The following is a 6,635-nucleotide window of genomic DNA, read 5'->3' as shown; positions in this document are numbered from 1 at the left end:
TTTAACTTTTGTCGTATTTTTTCCCTTACTTTCTAAATTACTCTAGTTCATGTATTTTAGGGAATGTTGTATTGTTCTATATTCCCCAAACCTACAACTGTTGGCAAAATAAAGACTTGTTAAATGAATGTTATACAACACGTAAGAATGTATTCTGATTATTTATTTGCTATAGAAAATGATTAGACCTCACAGTTGAGAGCTCCTAACAACATGATAGATTTACGATTCTGTGATTTCTAAAAATAAATATGCTATGTGCCCTCAGGAAATTAAATAATTTCATATAATTAACTTTTATCACAATTCTACTAATGCATTAATGGAGTACACTCAAGGTTATAAACATGAAAAAATATAGGAGACAAACAGCCCCACAAAAGGGGCTAATTTTGGTGGTTAGGACATATAAGCTTATCATAAAACAATATAATCTAGAGAAGATAAATTGAAATTGAAGATAGATTATTGAGGGTGTCAGGAAACACTTGAGAGATGAAAAATAACTAGAAGAAGAAAGTTGGGTAAGGTATGAAAGTGATGAAAGAACTCACAAGAATATTTCAACAGCTGCAGAGTAAAAAGGGAGAAAGAGCTTATTTTTAAAGGTAACAATAATTTACTAAAGAGAATTGCACATAAAAAGGAACTTTGTTAATAATAAGAAACATAAAGGATATAGAAACATTAAAAACTGGTTCCTGGAACTGACAGTGAGGAATTTAGATATGATGCAGAGGAAGTGTGTGTGTGTGTGTGTGTGTGTGTGTGTGTGTGTGTGTGTTTGAAGGGTGAGTTTAAATACTGTATATTTGCTTATATTAAAATAAGTCTTTGTTTCTGAGAAAGGCTCATTGTGAATAGATAGTCACAAGATTAAATACTGTATATTGAAGGTTTAATAAGAGGAAAAAAGTTTATTACATAGATTGAGCAGGCTCAATGTTAGTCAATGCAGCTGCGATTGGGTGAAAAAGGTGACCCATTTGTAGTGACGGAAGCAAAAATTAAACCTGTAGATATTCTAGAGTTGAGTACCAAATCTATATAAAAAATAAATCTTTTGAATATATTTCTCTTCTTCAGCTGCAGAAATTTATGAGTATATAGTAAATGCTCTATTTATAGTGACAAAAGCAAAGTATGAAACAAGAAGATAAATTTGATGTCATAATTTTGTTGAAAGTACAGATTTCCTTCCACTGTGCAATTGTAGTCAAGTGTAAATGCTGAACAAATCCCAAATTTTAACATAAACATTATTTCTGACCCACAGTCTTTTTAAGTTATAGCATACATTACATTTAAGATGCTTTCAATTAGGCTGTAATTGGATTACTTAAACATAGCTGTTCACTTACATGTAATGCTGTTAAGTTTTTTTCTTAATTAGTTGATGAAGCTTCTGTTCTCATTTCTCTGTCTTATAGAGTGGGGTTACAATTTGACTTAAATTTCAAACTTACATATACAGGACATAATTAAAATATGAATGAGAGAAAGTCTACTGTAATCATAACAATTTAAACAGTTGCTTATAATTCAGTATTAGGAATATATTTAGAAGTAAGAATGTTCATTTTGGTGGTAAAGTATTCTGTGTAAAATATATTGAACAGAAAACACAGTTCTCTTTGGATTCCATGTCTAAGTAAATTTTAAATGAGAATTTCTTTTATAAGAGGGTGCTCAATAGGTTTTCTGGGATTCGATTTGCAGATTCTAGAAAACAGGGATTTGAGCTCTCTTCGAAATTTTCCATTTTCTGGAAAAGTAAAAATTAGTTCACCATTTAAACCTAATCTCAATAAAGATGTTTGTAAAAATAAAGCAGTTGCTCCCTTTCCAGTGTTTACTACCTACTAAAAGATCCTGTTGAAAATATGAATTAGAAGTTTGCTGTTTCTAAAATATATATCCTATATTATAAAACAATAATATAAAATGATTGGTGAATTTGAGAAACATAAATAATATGTTTCAAAATACAATAAGTACTTGACAATATTTATTTCATGAATGGAAGATAAACTTTAAAAGATTTTGTGTCTAATTATCCACTCTAAGAAACATTATTTAGAGTATATAGTTATTGCATCTATCCACTTTTCAAATGTTTTTGTTCATTAATGTTTTAGTGACACTCTATCAATTGTATTTGCAAAAATTATTGCAAAAGCTAAAAGCGCCTTTTTGCCAGTTAAGAAAATGAACAGATTATTTATATGCTCATAGATACGTGGAAAATAAAAGGCTCCTGGAATTCCAGAAGGGTCTGTTGCCTATGCTCATTTCTGAGTTTACTTCTTCCATATGTTTAAGTCAATACCAATTATACTGATGTAAATTTTATCACTCCCTTCTCAGTTCATCTGCTTCAACAGTCAGAGTGACTGCATTACTGTTTTCCCCATCAGAGAAAACTATGCATTAGTGAATCAAACCACTTCTTCATGAGGCTTTAATTTTTTTTCTCTTTGGTAATTTTATGCTCAGTTGCAAAAGAAAAAAACAATCTTAAAATATTGCTTTAGAATAATAAGCTAAAGCAATTATAAACTTATTTTATTAAAATTGTAATTTTGGAAATGAGTGTGCTGATATCCCATCTCTATCATCCGGATCACTGATATCTAAAATTCTTTGCTAAATGAATATTTCCCACCTATACAAATTACCATATTTTTGCTCTCCAGAATTATCAAGGTATTAAGTTTCACAAATCCTTAAATGTTTACTTGCAAATTTAAACATGAATATGGGACACATGTTTGCCAGCTTGTGACATATGTCCAGCATTATAGAGCAGCTTGCAATTTCATGGTAAACCTTGTATCTGAGGTGAACCACTGTCATAACCTCTTTGACCTTGCTCTCTTGGGTGGCAGAGAACCAAGACCTTTGATGTGAAAGTGATGCCCTTTAGGCTTTGCACCCATAATAAGATGTGATATTGAAATGTAGAGTGAGACGTTTTCACACATTTGTGTTCATAATATGTCACATATATAAAACTTAAGTCTCAGGGTAGAAAAGGATGGGTAAAGTACTGTTTGACACTTTTGTACAACATAGGATATGTGGTTGGCTAGCTACTTCCTTAAACTATAACCTAACGATATTTATTGTACTATGAAATAGTCTCAAAATTTTTGCAATCAAAATTTTAAATATAAATGTACAATGGAAATAACTTGATTTCATAGTGAACTCATTAAAAGTTATGATTCATTTATAAAACACAATGAAGTTTTTGTTAAAAGTATGAAGTAAATGCTGGGTCTGGCACAAATAATGCTCCTTTTTTATTACAAAATCTTTTATTATAAAATCATAAGCATGTAATTCTGTAATATAACAATATCACACCCAAGCATATCATATGACATTTTAGGTGAAATGTTCAAATTAAAACTGTAAATTATTACACCCATATTATTATCCTACCAATCACACCCAAGCAGGCCTTACTTCTGCCACACCCTGTATAATTATTTTGATATCAAAAATTTAATAACACAAACACTTCTGCAAACTAATTTTACTTTATTTTATTTTTTTCAGGGGAGAGCACGAACGCAGTCCCCCACTATCACAAATTATGCAGTCGAGTTTCCCACATTGGGGGAAATCGCAGGGGTCAGCACATCCGGAGTGCAATGGATAAGCCTCGCCCTGGGAAAACCACCTTCGTGATCATGGTATCTCCCCTGCCAGGTAAGTATGCAAACTAATTTTAATTGAATTTATTAAGGTGACATTGGTTAATAAAATTATATAGGTTTAAGGGTACAATTCTATAATACATCATCTGTATATACTGTATTGTGTTCACCATCCCAAGTCATGTCCCTTTCCATCACCATTTATCCCCCCTTTACCCTCTCCTGCCTCCCCCCAACCCCACTTCCCTCTGGTAATGACCATACTATTGTCTATGAGGTTTATTTATTTTATTCTTTTTTTCCCCTTAATCCCTTTACCTTTATCATCCAGCTTCCCTACTTGTCCTTTCTAACAGCTCTCAACCTGTTCTCTGCATCTATGAGGCTGTTTCTATTTTGTTAGTTAATTTGGTTTATTAGATTTCACATACAAGTGAAATAATAAGTTGTCTTTCTCTGACTGATTTATAATAGTAAGTGATACCATTATTATGAGAATTAAAATATTTTTAAAGGATTAACACAAGAAAGTTTGGCTTATGTTTAAGGAGAGGACCTTGGGAACAGGGAACAAAGATTGTTTTTCTCTTCATTTTAAGCATGACTATTCTGAGCATTTTAAAAGATATGGTTCCATATAAATTTTTGAAATGTCTGTTCTATTTCTGTGAAATACGTCATTGGTATCTTAATAGGGATTGCGTAGAATCTATAAATTGCTTTGGGTAGTATGGAGATTTTGAGGATATTAATTCTTCCAATCCATGAGCATATACCGTTATATGCTTCCATTTATTTGTGTCTTCCTTAATTTCTTTTTTCAATGTTGTATAGTTTTCTGCATACAGGTCTTTTGTGTCTTTGGTTAAATTTATCCCTAGGTACTTTATCTTTTTTCGTGCTATATCGAATGGTATATTTTTTCTGATTTCTTCTTCTTCTATTGCATTGCTGGTGTACAAAAATGCCTTTGATTTCTGAAGGTTGACTTTGTATCCTGCTGTTTTGCCAAATTCACTTATTAGGTTGAGGAGTTTTTTGGTAGAGTCTACAGGGTTCTCTATGTACACTATCATGTCATCTCGACTCTACTCCAAGAAGACAAACGATCCAATCAAAAAATGGGCAAAGGACCTGGGCAGATGCTTTTCTAAGAAGGAGATACAGAGGGCCCAGAGGCATTTGAAAGGATGCTCAGCATCACTAGCCATCAGAGAAAGAATCAAAACCACCATGAGGTACCACCTCACACCGGTCAGAATGGCCATCATAAACAGATCCACAAACAACAGGTGCTGGCGAGGCTGTGGAGAAAAGGGAACCCTAGTCCACTGTTGGTGGGAATGCAGACTGGTGCAGCCACTATGGAAAGCAGTGTGGAATTTCCTCAGAAAGCTGAAAATGGAACTGCCTTTTGATCCAGCGATTCCCCTGCTGGGACTATACCCTGAGAACACCAAAACGCCAATACGAAAGAACCTATGCACCCCAATGTTCATAGCAGCACAATTTACAATAGCCAAGTCTTGGAAGCAACCTAAATGCCCATTAGTAGATGATTGGATCAAAAAATTATGGTACATATACACAATGGAGTACTACGCAGCAGAAAGAAAAAAAGAAGTACTAAACTTTGCAACAGCATGGATGGAACTGGAGAGCATCATGCTAAGCGAAATAAGCCAGGGGCAAAAGACAAATACCATATGATCTCACTATAAGTGGAACCTAACCAACAATACAAAGATGCAAGGAAAATGTGACCAGCAACACTGAAAGGAAAAGAAATCAACAGAGACAAGAGAGAAGGGGGGGGCAGGGAAAGGGAAGGGAAGGGGAAAGTCAAGGAACATATAGCAAGGACTCATGGACAAAACCAAAGGGGAAGAGCTGAGGGAGGGTAGGTGGGAGGGGGCAAGGGAAAGAGGTGGGGGGGAGGCAGAGACAAATGTATTTAAAAAGTAAATAAATAAAAAAAATAAAATAAAAGCAATGAAGCCCTGAAAAAAAATAAAAATAAAAATAAAAGATATGTATGTATTACTTTGTTTATTAAGAAAATCAGTATATTATAACTGAGCATTGGAATAATGGAAATGTTCATTTTTATCTTCAAATTAAAATGAATTTTTTCATTTTTTCTGTTAAATATTAATATATGTCCTAGAATATATAGTAAATTATAAATTCAAAAACAATCTCATGCCCATTTTTTCTTATAGTATTAGAAGAAAACAAAAATTTTATACTGTAGCATTGCCACCATCAGTGTCACAATAGTTTACTGAAGTATTTTTTATTTTAATATAAAAGGAAAACTGCTTCTGGAAACATATTGTAAGAATAAATCATTTACTGTAAAATATGTTGTAGAATAACAAACAAAACATTGTAATAATACTTACTGGACTGTAGGTTTTTTACCCTCTTCATAGGTTTCTCTATGTTCATAAAATGAAAGATCTTTTATATAAAAAGTTGTATTAGAAAGTGATTAACACTATTCCCATAAAAATTTTTAATATGTAAAAGTTATTTTAAATTAGAGTATTGATTTTACTAGAGACCCATTTTAATATGATATTGAAACAAATATTTTCAAAATCTACAATAAGAATTTTAAGTGTAGAGTTTTAGGTACTGGGACAATGATATGCTCACAATCCCTCCTATCAAAGCAAGTAGACAGGCTCCTGGGAGGCTGTTCTTGCCCTTCAATGCAACTATCCAGTGAAATTTCCAGTGACCCTGAGTATCATGTGTTAATTTCAGTCCAATATTTTGTTTCTTCAAATCAATAAACTGTTGATTATCTACTCAGATGGAAGTACATCCAATTATAACATTCTCTCCCTTAGCAACTATTTTGTGATGGTCATGGATATTTCAGAGCTGCTTGACTTATGACTAACTAGACACACTTGTTGTAATCAACTATAGTTGAAAAATTCACATCAAGATATGCATATT

The 6,635-nt window shown here is 32.6% G+C and overlaps 1 non-coding gene across 1 annotated transcript; it reads right to left on the bottom strand.

Annotated features, from left to right (window-relative positions):
• Positions 1 to 3,561: 3,561 nt before the first annotated feature.
• LOC129078540 (U1 spliceosomal RNA) lies at positions 3,562 to 3,725 on the bottom strand. The gene has a single exon (XR_008529988.1). It is a non-coding gene; the product is annotated as a U1 spliceosomal RNA (small nuclear RNA).
• Between the last annotated feature and the right edge of the window lie 2,910 nt (positions 3,726 to 6,635).

Source organism: Pteronotus mesoamericanus, unplaced genomic scaffold, assembly GCF_021234165.1.
Source record: "Pteronotus mesoamericanus isolate MK-2021 breed Mesoamerican mustached bat unplaced genomic scaffold, CSHL_Meso_final contig_73, whole genome shotgun sequence".
In the NCBI taxonomy this organism is placed as follows: Eukaryota; Metazoa; Chordata; class Mammalia; order Chiroptera; family Mormoopidae; genus Pteronotus; species Pteronotus mesoamericanus.
The sequence above is the reverse complement of the archived record's forward strand: the minus strand, read 5'-3'. Positions and strand labels throughout refer to the sequence as shown.